The following is a 13198-nucleotide window of genomic DNA, read 5'->3' as shown; positions in this document are numbered from 1 at the left end:
GCACACGAAGAGACAAAAAAATGATGTTAGCCCTTGGTGCAGCCACAGCTCTCGGGCACCTTGCTAGTTGAAGGTCAGGCAAAAGAGAACAGGTGCTGCATGCACACATTCAGTGCCTAACAACACACTATACAATACAAGTAAAATGATATACAACATAATTCTGACAAAATAAAAGACATACCTGTACATGAAGAGACAACACACAATAGGTTAGCCCTTGGTGCAGCCACAGCTCTCGGGCACCTGCGTGAGCACATAGAAACTCACTCAAACACTGACCCAAATACTCCCGAGTTACAATAGGTACCCAAATTAGCGAGCTTGGTGAAAGTTGTTAACATAAATCTTTATATTGTCCACATTGTAACAAAACCTATAGTTGCGTAACAGCACTTTGTGTAACTTTACCACAGTTTTATATTGACAAATTACGGCGCCAAGGACAACATACCTTGCTAGTTGAAGGACAGGCAAAAGAGAACAATAAGAGGGTACATAAATACAGATAACCCGCGATGGACCAAACCAAAATATACACAACTTTTACAATTAGGTGTATTTACAATATAGATATATAAAAATGTTTGTACACCAAAAAATTACATTAGATATGCAGCTGTAATTAAATAAAAACCACATTGAATTATGATTATTATTACTATTATTATTCTTATTATTATTATTATTATTATTAACTTATTAACATCCCCTCTTGACCTGGCCTAGTTGAACTGTCCTTGTGTGCAACTTGGTGCATAATCTAGGGGAACAACATCACACTACTACATTCACCCCTACTGTTTTACACTAGATTATAAACACAAAACAAAACACATTACCTCGAAGGTAACAAAGCAAAGAAAGAAAAAAAACATTTCACACCCACAGGGCGACAGAGTAACCCAGTGTAGTCCCTTAATTCTAGACCCACAAATGGTCGATCAGCTGGAAAGCTATCCCGTGAAGGATTAGGAAAAATAAGAGGTAGCTAATCCCTTATTCAACCCTATACAAAAAATGCCAAATACATTTTATGCTGATGAACTACACACAAAGTTACATGAATTTTCTAAAATATTAGACAAACCCACAAATCACTCTAAGACCCACTTAGATTACCACATACACACAACAAAGAAAAGGTTGGGGGTTGTGGGTTTGATTCCCATGGGGGGCCAGTATAAAAAAAATATATATATGTATTCACTAACTGTAAGTCGCTCTGGATAAGAGCGTCTGCTAAATTACTAAAATGTAAATGTAAATGTCACTGAGAAACCAATAATTGTTTCATTTCCTGTGTAGACATAGTTTGGATTAGCCTATTCACTGGATTAATAAATCTACCTAGTCTAGTCCGAACACCCTCACCCAAAAACCTAGCAGGAATGTCACGGACAGCACCAACCGTGCTCAAAGGTCTAACCTCAGGTTGGGGAGTACTACAGATCAGCATATCCGGAGCCAGCACACTTTCAATTTACGACTCAACACTAGTAGTGTCAGACGACTGATCAGAATCCTGGTAGATTGTCACAGACCAGACTGACAAAGCATCTTCAACCAAGTTAATAACATCAGGCACAGCACCATCCCAGCTGAGTGGAGTTTCACTATCAGAATTCTTGTAGGCTTTGGGGATCTCAGCCCCGAAACCTGAAGGATCTGGAGAAGGTCTGTATGGAGGAGCGGGCCAAAATCCCTGCTGCAGTGTGTGCAAACCTGGTCAAGACCTACAGGAAACGTATGATCTCTGTAATTGCAAACAAAGGTTTCTGTACCAAATAATAAGTTCTGCTTTTCTGATGTATCAAATACTTATGTCATGCAATAAAATGCAAATTAATTACTTAAAAATCATACAATGTGATTTTCTGGATTTTTGTTTTACATTCCGTCTCTCACAGTTGAAGTGTACGTATGATAAAAATTACAGACCTCTACATGCTTTGTAAGTAGGAAAACCTGCAAAATTGTCAGTGTATCAAATACTTGTTCTCCCCACTGTATGTACTGGATATCATTTTTATTTTACATTTTTAGTCATTTAGCAGACGCTCTTATCCAGAGCGACTTACAGTTAGTGAGTGCATACATCATTTTTATTTTTCATACTGGCCCCCCGTGGGAATCGAACCCACAACCCTGGCGTTGCAAACGCCATGCTCTACCAACTGAGCAACATCCCGGCCGGCCATTCCCTCCCCTACCCGGGACAACGCTGGGCCAATTGTGCGGCGCCCCATGGGTCTCCCGGTCGCGGCCGGCTACGACAGAGCCTGGATTCGAACCAGAATCTCTAGTGGCACAGCTAGCACTGCGATGCAGTGCCTTAGACCACTGCGCCACTCAAAGGGTGCCAGCTTTGCAACCCATCTCTGCTCGCATGCATCGTCTCGGCTTTGTAAGAATATATTTGAGTGGATTGTTGTCGGTCCACACAGTAAACTTATGCCCTCGCAGCCAATGGCTGAATTTATCATGAATGGCCCATTTCATGGCTAGAAATTCCAGCCGGTGAGCAGGATACTTGGATTGTGCATGATTAAGAGATTTACTAGCAAAAGCTATCGGCCTGGCTATGTCCTTCCCATCTTGCACTTGTGATAGTACAGCTCCCAAACCACTAGTAGATGCATCCACGGAAAGTAGAAATGGCTGAGAAAAATCTGGATGAACCAGCAGTGCCTGGTCAACTAGTGCTGATTTCAAAGCTTCAAAAGCGAGTCGACATTCGGCAGTCCAGTCTGCAGCAGTGAGCCTGCGAGGGGGACCAGGCCTCTTCCTACCCTTGCCTCTCCTAGGCTTCTTCTGACCTGTAGTTAGCTGAAACAATGGCCTAGCAACCATGGAACAATTCTCAATGTAGTGCTGATAGTATACTACCATACCAAGGAAAGAACCTATTTTGATAGGAGACGGTGTGACACCATCAGCTTCACTCTCAGCTTCACTCTCAGTCACATTCAAAATGGTTTGAACTTTAGCAGGGTCAGTGGCTACACCCTCCTGAGAAATGATGTGGCCCAAAAACTTTACAGACCTCCTCAGAAACTTGCACATAGACGGAGACAGTTTAAGGTTGTGGTCCTGCAACAGCTGAAAAACCATCTCAAGTCTCTGCAGACTCTCTTCCTCCGTCTTAGCAAAAACCATCAGATCATCCAAGTAACAAAGGAGACTTAGAACGTTTTGGTCACCAAAGATGGTCAGCATCATTCTCATAAAAGTAGCCGGGCTGTTGCAGAGGCCCTGAGGTAACTGATTGTACTCGTGCAGACCTAAAGGGGAGGAAAAGGCAGTGTATTTCTTGTCCTCTTCATGCAGTGGCACGTTGTAATACCCTGACGTCAAATCCATTGTGCTGAAGAAGGCATTACCTCCCAGCGCCGCCAGTACATCAGCCTGATGAGGCAGGGGATGAGCATCCTTTACTGTGCGGGCATTTAACCACCTGAAGTCAGTACATAGGCGCAAGTCCCCATTCTTTTTCCATACCAGCACCAATGGTGAGGCATACTCGCTGCTGGATTTTCTGACGATTTCCTTTTCCTCCATATCATCCAGTGTTTCCCTGAGTTTTTGGTAATGAGCTGGAGACAGTCTACGATAAGGTCATCGAAATGGGCGGTCATCAGTCAGCCGTATGCGAAGGCAGAACTCCTTTGCCTCGCCACAATCTAGGCTATGTCTAGAGAACACTGTGTCATACTTCCCAATTAAGTTGACAAGTTTATCTTTCCAGAACTGTGAAACTGGACACTCCTCAACAGACAGGCCTTGAAGTCCAAGATTCCTCAGTGTACTGTTGCCATTATCTACACTGCCACCAACTGAACTCTTAGCTGTCAGACTGCCATGTGATCTGTCACATTGAGCCTTTGCCACGTTCTGATGAGCTGCTTGCTGCTTGACATCATTAAAATACTCCAATGCAACGCAAGGGTACACATCCGCCACTTTAGCATTTCGTCTCAGGGTAACTGGCGATGTTGTTGGATTCACAATCTTCACAGGGAGCCATCCATCCCCCCACAGAGGCGTAACTACTCTCCCCACTAGTATGTGTCGATTCACACAACGAGACGTGCTGGGCTCGACAACAACAGTACTGCCCACAGAGAGTTTTGTCTTTGGGGGTAGGCGGCCCCACACCAGATGCTCACTCATGGGTTGGAGCGTTACTGCTCTCTTCAACTTAATGGTGCCCACTTTATCTGGGATGGAGTCTCCTCTCCATCTCTCCAGATTTGACATCACACTGGCTAGAGGAACCTGGTGTACCCGCCACCCACCAGTACCTGTCATTTGATTTGAACTGTCTAATCAGAGACTTCAACACATTAGTGCCCACAATGAGTTCATCAACCTGCCCATCAACAATAAGCACTGGGACTACATAACAGAAGCCATAAAGTTGAATTTTTAAGTCACACATGCCCACTGGGCTAGTTTGTTCCCACCACAACCCACCAGGATGATGTCTGAAGGAGCTAGAAAGTTCCCCTCTACCACTCCTGCCTCCCTCAACCGAGGTACAATATCTGCGCGCAGAGTAGTAGCCATGGACCCACTATCTAACATCCCCTTCAGCTCAACTTTATCCTGTACTAGCACAGTGGTGTAAAACAAACTGTCATTCTGATTGTGTTCTGAAAAATGACTGTGTTGTTCTTGGGTACTGACTCACAAAAGTAAGAATAAACAGATTGGATATCATCATCAGTGGAGGAAAAATAAGAATGCCCCACATTGCCCTCCTCAGAACGGAGGCTTTCTAGTTTTCCTGAGACCTGCCAGTCTGTCCACATCCAGGGTTCTGTCGCTGCCCAGCCTCACTACAGTCAAAGCTCATGTGGCCCGGAGAAAAGCACTTGACGCACAGCTGGTGCATCTGACAGTGAGCTTTGGTCCAGTGATTAGTGCTTCCACAGTCAGCGCACTCATGCTGACGTTTGTGGAACTGTTTACGGGGCCCTCTACATTTAACATGTTTAAGTCATTTAGCAGACGCTCTTATCCAGAGCGACTTACAGTTAGTGCATACGTTACTTTTTTTTTTCATACCCCCCGTGGGAATCGAACCCACAACCCTGGCGTTGCAAACACCATGCTCTACGAACTGAGCCGGCCATTCCCTCCACTACCCTAGGCGACGCTGGTCCAATTGTGCGCCGCCCCATGGGTCTCCCGGTCGCGGCCGGCTACGACAGAGCCTGGATTCAAACCAGGATCTCCAGTCCCCCAGGACTGTGTTGTGTTACCTGCTTGACAATAGTATTGATGTCCCCCAGGAGAGCAGCAGCAGGTTGCACGTTGTTCCCCATCTCCTCAGCACACAGATCAACCTTGACATTGACCTTGACATAAATAACGTATGTGGAACGTTACTACAACATACCAGCAACGACACGACAGGAAGAGCGCCGTGCGTGACACATGTAACAGCAGCTGGAGGAGTGGCCAAACCTCAAGCTAAACACAACAGAAATAACCAGGCACCACCACATAATGCTAAGGCTGACACACACACGTTCCCTTTTATAAACCGGGTGACTCGAGCCCTGAATGCTGATTGGCTGAAAGCTGTGGTATATCTGACCGTATAACATGGGTCACGTTGAGGGAGGAGGTCAGAGGCCTGGCCGTGTGGTGCCAGGATAACAACCTCTCCCTCAACGTGACCAAGACAAAGGAGATGATTGTGGACTACAGGGAAAAAAAGAGGACTGAGCACGCCTCCATTCTCATCGACGGGGCTGTAGTGGAACAGGTTGAGAGCTTCAAGTTCCTTGGTGTCCACATCACCAACGAACTATCATGGTCCAAACACACCAAGACAGTTGTGAAGAGAGAACGACAAAGCCTATTCCCCCTCAGATTGAAAAGATTTGGCATGGGTCCTCAGATCCTCAAAAAATTATACAGCTGCACCATCGAGAGCATCCTGACTGGTTGCATCACCGCCTGGTATGGCAACTGCTTGGCCTCCGACCGCAAGGCACTACAGAGGGTAGTGCGTACGGCCCAGTACATCACTGGGGCCAAGTTTCCTGCCATCCAGGACCTCTATACCAGGCGGTGTCAGAGGAAGGCCCTCAAAATTGTCAAAGACTCCAGCCACCCTAGTCATAGACTGTTCTCTCTGCTACCGCACGGCAAGCGGTACCGGAGGGCCAAGTCTAGGTCCAAAAGACTTCTCAACAGCTTCTACCCCCAAGCCTTAAGACTCCTGAACAGCTAACCATGGCTACCCGGACTATTTGCACTGCCCCCCCCACCCCATCCTTTTACGCTGCTGCTACTCTGTTAATTATTTATGCATAGTCACTTTAACTCTACCCACATGTACATATTACTTCAACTACCTCAACTAGCCGGTGCCCCCGCACATTGACTCTGCACCGGTACCCCCCTGTATATATAGCCTCCCTACTGTTATTTTATTTTACTTCTGCTCTTTTTTTCTCAACACTTTTTTTGTTGTTGTTTTATTTTTACTTTTTTGTTAAAAATAAATGCACTGTTGGTTAAGGGCTGTAAGTAAGCATTTCACTGTAATGTCTGCACCTGTTGTATTTCAATTTCCAATAAAATTTGATTTGATTTGATTTGAAATGTATTTTGACTGTTCGAATTACGTTGGTAACCAGTTTATAATAGCAATAAGGCACCTCTGGGGTTTGTGGTATAGGGCCAATATACCACGGCTAAGGGCTGTATCGAGGCACTCCGCGTTGCATCGTGCTTAAGAACAGCCCCTAGACGTGGTATATTGGCCATATACCACACCCCCTCGGGCCTTATTGATTAAATATAGATGTACTGTACAGCACTAAGACAGCCATGACATTATTTGGAGAGACCACAAAGACTTATAGAGAAGCTATATAATTGATAGACTAAATCCAATAGACTGAGTCAAATACCTTTATACCTGGTTACAATGAAATGTAGTTCACTATGAAATGACCTGTGACTAGGGTTGCAAAATTACAGTTACTTTCCCAAAATTCCCAGAAATCCCTGTTGGAAGATTCCAGAAATCAGAACGGAATAAGCAGAAAATCTGGAATCCTAAAAAAAAAGAAACCCTACTGGTGACCTTTGACCTAGCTGGATGACCTTTACTTGGGTGTCAAACCTGGGGGGAAGGCCAAAGTGCAGGATCCAGTTGAGTCTGGCACCAAGTAGGACCACAACATCAGACTGGAGCAGAGCTCTGCAGTCCCCACCAAGACCATAGAACCAGTAGGATAGGAAGAGGAGGAGGAGGAGGAGGAAGAGAGGAGGAGGAGGATAGGAAGAGAGGAGGAGGAGGATAGGAAGAGAGGAGGAGGAGAGCAGGGACAAAACAAAATGTAATGAAAAGAGGCTAGTTATAGGAGTAGTGTAGTTGTTTGATTGACACCAGTTTACATTGACATGACCTGGCCAGGAGAGACTAGTTATAGATAGGGATTTCAGGAGTTTCCTGGTCCGTTCAAATGGTCAGGGAAATTCTTGGTCCTACTTATACAGTCAATGGTCTGTACATGAATATGATGCCAGCTGAGAGAAGGAGAGGCTGACCTGGAGCGGGCAGCAGCAACACAGTTGGGGTGATCGTCAGGCAGCACCCCTTTACCCATGGGGGTGGGCAGGAAGGGCAGGTCACACCCCTCCACCAGCTCCTTCAGAGCCCCCTCTGCTCTTCAATGGGCTGCACCTGCAGAGGGACACAGACAGAGGGCACTGCCACACGGATTTCAACAGACTGGCCTTCACAACTGGGATGCATTCAGCTGAGCAAAACGTTGTGCAACGTTCAGATAGAAATACAGCATGTAGAACGAACGTGCCTCTCGGACAGGTAGAATGAGAAATCATGTCAACAACATTTGTCGACTGAACGTGGCCCAGTTTTCAACTGAACCGTGGTACAGTGCTATATGTGTTACAGTGCGTCTCAGCTGGCTATTGATCTCTCTTGGACAGACGCACGTAACATAACTGGAAGTAGCGTCTGTCAACAGACTGGGATGTGACAACTTTGTTCCGGTACGCTGATTTTTCACCACTAATCATTTGGACAAATCCCGATTTCGCAGGTGCTCGCATCTTTTCAATTTCAGAACGGGAAGGGACATTTGGCCCATAAACTTGCCTGAAACTTGCAGAGAGTTTCCGTTTAGGGGGGTGGAGAGTTCGCAAGTGGCGTTAGTATCTCTCTCTTAACATCTCCCCAGACCTTATCCAAGTATCTGACGCAATTATGCAAGATTTTAGTTCTGTTTCCCCCAGATTATCTGGCTATTAAAAAAGCAATGCCTACCTTTGCCAATGATGAGTAAAGGCCGTTTGGCTCCTTTCAGGACCGCCAGTGCTTCTGTGATCGCCATATGGTCAGCCATACTCACAGGAGGAGGTGGACTACAGGGCACCTCTCTGACAAAGGAAATAATAAATAATAGGTCAAACATTAAACATGTTACCTAGCAACTTTATTGCATATGTAAATAAACCATGAAGGTCTATCGAGGCTTATTGCTATTCCCTGATGAGAATATTTTGATATAGTGCTATATTTTCTAAGTAATTTAATTTCTGGTTCACTTCAGACGTTAAAAGGTATAACAAGATAAAATAAAAATGACTACGGTGATGTGAATTCAGAGGTATACATATTCAACAGTAACACATTAGTATACATTTTAAATGGATGAAAGACAGTGATGGCCACTAACCTGGCTCTGCTCCTGTCCAATTTAGCATTGACCATGTCCCCAGATATGTCTACGTATACAGCACCTGGACGTCCATACATGCTAGTGCGTGCTGCCTTAGACAGACCAAACACCCTTCCATTCAGATCAATTAAGGCTGTGCTGTGCTCTTATGAAGCAGTTAAGGTACCTTGCTAAGCTGGAAAATTAGAGGTCAGAAAACAGACAATTGCAGGTGATACCAAATGATATGAAGAGGACTACACAGAGGGAGTCAGAGTAGACTGTATACCTTCTCTACCACTGAGGAGATCATATCCAGACTGCTAGACCTAGCAGAGAACTTACTGTACAATCTGCATGCCTCCACCTGACAGAGAAAGAGGACCAAAAATAACAAATTATTTCCTCTTTCAGCAATTAAACTGCTAGGGCCAGTTTCCCAGACAGAGATTCTCTATTGAGTTTGCTTTTTAGGCCATGACTAGGCTTAATCTGTGTCCCGGGATACCATCCCCTAATGTTCAATAGTCAGAAATGTCATGGTTGAATCGGTACCTGTGGAAACTCTTGAAACGCCCCAGTGGTCTCTTGGTTTTGATCAGAGGAGCCTCCAATAACAATCACAGGCCTACAGAGAGAGAGGTATCACACAATGACATCAACTGACAAGCTGAGATAGTTTGGAGTCCTCAGATCATTTTTTGCAGTGTGCGGATAGCATCCCTTCTTTTGAAAGGACCACTGAACATGAGTAGTAGGGTCTTCTGTTTGTGGAGTTCTAGCATACCAGCAGTTCATGTTAGCGTTGGCCATTCCACCAAGTGAATGGATGAGCCCCGGTCCAGACACAACCAGACATGCACCTGGACTGGAGAGGAACAGACAGACAGAGGGAAAGACAGGAAGACAGGCAGACAGACACACAAAGGGTCAGACAGACAGGCAGACATAATTAGCAATGCAAAAAAGCTATGAAACTGACCCTCACACACTACACGCTCCTGTAGTCTATGTAAGGGTAGTTAATATCACATGATTTGGGGAGAGCTGGTTTAGTAATAAAAAGGTGGCTTAGGGCTTGTTCATTGCGCATTCCCACATACTTGATTCCTGAGGCTTGAGCTGCCATAGCTACTTCAATGACTGGAACACCAACTATTCCAAACAGATATTCTACATTCTCTAGAGAGATACATGTAGATACAGTATATTTACATTTAAAAAAAACATTTTTAGTCATTTAGCAGACGCACTTATCCAGAGCGACTTACAGTTAGTGAGTGCATACATTTTCATACTGAATTGTATATGAATTGTTACAATGTAGTTTAGATTTTCTTTGCATTGACACACACATTGGCATGCATCAACAAGGGTGTTAACACAGAGCTGCCAACTCTCACGCTTTCGCTGTGTGACACACGTTTTTGCCTGTTTTCACACGCACTCACGCCACACATCCAATTTCTCACGCAAAGAAAATCGGCCGAGACTCGTTCGTTCCTTTTTTCAAACTCCCCGACGGTAGATGGCGCTGATGAGCGCCACTGAACCATATGTGCTGCACCAGGAGTTAGCGGCAGAAGAAGAGATACCACTGCCGCGAAAGTCAACATGAGAAGAAACGGTCACTACCTCAAGAAGTCTGATAAGAAGCTGAGCTGAGACTAGGTATGTAACAATGAAATATCGTCCAATTGAATACTCACTCTCTTAAACTTTAAATCTTGAAATAAATTATTTGTTTGTGCGTGTGAACATGATTTAGTGTGGTGAATGTAAACTCAGCTGATTTCGAACAGGTAAGATGTATTCCAAAGAATTTAACATAAATACAGGAAATGTGTGCAATAGAAGTAGGTATGTTTTTGTAACTGAGAGTAGAGTTATTAAACCAACATGACCATTTTAATTGTTTAAGGTTTCAAAGATGTCCCGTAAGAGACCTTTGCCAGGACAAAAGCGAAACCTTTTATTTTATTTAAAGAACCAGCCAAGTGAGAAAAGACAGACAAACACACTGACAGAACAGCCAGAACGATTGATAGAAACGACAGGACAACAGACAGAGGAGCAACACAAAGGACAGAGAGAGCAGGAGACAGGACAGACTGACAAACAAGCAGAGGAGCAACAGACAAGACAGATTGACGCCCATGCAGAGGAGCAACAGACAGGACAAATAGAACAACCAACAGGGCAGATGGAAGAAGACACAGAGGGACAGACAGAAGAGACCCCCCCCCAATCCAACAGCAGGGCCAGAAGAGTCGTGCTCTGGCTGGAGCAGCAACATATAGATCCATTTTCAAAAATGAGTGGACCTCTTCATGGCCATTTATTACCAGAGGGAGCCTCAACACGCACTACTGGTGTGCAGTCTGCCGTATTGAAAACTCATGTTGCCACCAGGGTGTGACAGATGTAGTGCGCCATATAAAAAGCAAAGGCCACCAAGATAAGCAACGAGCTCTCCAGTCCACAGCCACAATATCCCAATATGCAATGGCCGTTCCATCTGTTGGGGGTATGTCTGCACAAGAGGTTAAGGTATGATATGTGTAATGATTCTGTCAAGGTTCAGTCAAGAGTTTTGTGTTCTAGTTGATCACGGTAAAGTCATGGTTGATAGTTTTGACTAATTTGTGGTTTGTATTTCAGTGTAGTACAGTCCAGTTTTCTTAATTTGAGATCTTAGTTGCTGAATGTGTTTTTTACCTGTGCCCTATTATCGCAGGCGTCTATTTAAAATAAACTATGGTCTTTTGGGAGAATTAATAATTTTTAATTTCTTACAGACAAGAAGGGCTGAGGTCAAAATGACAGCTGGGTTGGTAGTTCACAACGTCCCCCTAGCCTTTGCGGACCACCTGGGGCCTCTCCTAAAAGAATGTTTCGGAGATTCGAAGACAGCGCAGGAGTACAGGTGTGCCAGGACTAAGTCATCCTGCATTACCAATGAAGCACTCGCACCATATTTCACACAGGAGCTTGTGAAGGAGATGAAAAAAGCCCCGTATACCCTTGTTACGGATGGGTCGAATGACATTGGTATTTCACAAACTATTTGAGATTTTTCTCCTCTGCAAAACATGTGCTTTGTGTATTTTTAAACATCTAATAACATGAACATCTGTATGATTCTAACTTGTCATTATAGGAGTGGAAAAGATGAACCCGCTTACTGTCCGGGTCTTCATGGGCAGCAAAGTTGTCCACCAGTTCTTAAATATGTGCACAACAAGTGGGAGGAGATGTGGGCCAGCAAGTGAGATCTTCACCAAAATTAACTCCACCATAGAGGAGCATGGCATCCCTTGGGAGAACTGCATTGGTCTCTCAGTTTACAATGCAGCTGTGAACATTGGACCACGTAATTCCATTGCCTCTAGGGTGCTCCAGAAGCATCCCAACACCTATATTCATGGTTGTCCTTGTCATGTGGCACATAACACCGCCAAAGCTGCAGGAGTGGGATTTTTTAAAGATTTTTTAAAGTGAGTTAAGGCCTGATTTATCTTTACATGTACCTTTTTATTTGTATCCTAATTACGTGCATTGACTGAATGTGTTATGATTGATTTATGCATTGCAGGTGTCCGGTTTTGATTTGGAGGATATGGTAGTGGACATCGGTTACTGGTTCAAGGGTAGCACTAATCGGAAAGGATACCTGTCAGGTATGCATGTTTGATACTATTAAGTGTAATACTGAAATGCTGAGCTGTAGAAAATATATGATATGGATTTAATGTCTAAAACAGAGTTTTGTGAGCTCCATGAAGCGGAGTACATGGAGGTCCTCCTGCGTATCTCGGTCCGTTGGCTAAGCCTTGAACGTTGTGTGACCAGGATCCTGAGGCTGTATGAACCTCTGGCCAGCTACTACAAATCTGCTAGTATGGTCATCAATTTTCAATTTCATTATGCAGCAACTACATGGATTGTTAGTCACATACTTGTATTAATGACAACCTTTTGTTTTGTGTTATTTATTGATTGATTCAAGATGAAAATCAGGCCAGGTTCAAGAGACTTGTGCAGACATTCACTGACCCCATGACATAAGTGTACCTGCTGTTCTTCCAAGCCACCGTACCAACTTTCACTTCTTTCAACTTGCTGCTTCAGAGAGAGCAGTCATCAATATTTTTGTTACATGATGAGGTGGGATTGGATTTTGCTGTTTTTTTTCCATTCTGTGTTTCTTGCTGATATCTGCAGGGGTCCTCTAAAACAGGTTTCACCTACTATTTTTGTAAATGTCTGTTATAGATGGTGAAATTCGTACGCAAGCTATGTTCCAAGTTTATGGTTCCAGCAGCTCTGCAGTGCCATGAGGAGCCTTGTGAAATTGCCTTTGAAGAAAAGGCAAACCATTTACCAGGTTAGTATTTGACTATTATTATGATCAAACACTGTGATATTTAGCCTTGTACCTTATACCGATATGCTGTATTGGGTTCACAACCAGGGCTAAACTTAAC

General features: G+C 44.3%; 1 pseudogene across 1 annotated transcript; it reads right to left on the bottom strand.

Moving 5' to 3' along the window:
* Positions 1 to 5225: 5225 nt before the first annotated feature.
* On the bottom strand, positions 5226 to 9840 carry LOC311122040 (2-hydroxyacyl-CoA lyase 1-like; annotated as a pseudogene). Its single transcript has 9 exons — positions 9815 to 9840; positions 9499 to 9579; positions 9267 to 9339; positions 9001 to 9078; positions 8730 to 8824; positions 8318 to 8430; positions 7576 to 7711; positions 7120 to 7225; positions 5226 to 5351 (listed from the first exon to the last, which is right to left on the bottom strand). The product of its transcript is annotated as a 2-hydroxyacyl-CoA lyase 1-like (transcript).
* Positions 9841 to 13198: the final 3358 nt, after the last annotated feature.

The sequence above is a fragment of the Coregonus lavaretus genome (genome assembly GCF_964263955.1).
Source record: "Coregonus lavaretus genome assembly, contig: HAP1_SCAFFOLD_57, whole genome shotgun sequence".
NCBI lineage: Eukaryota > Metazoa > Chordata > Actinopteri > Salmoniformes > Salmonidae > Coregonus > Coregonus lavaretus.
This window is presented reverse-complemented; position numbering and strand designations above follow the sequence as displayed.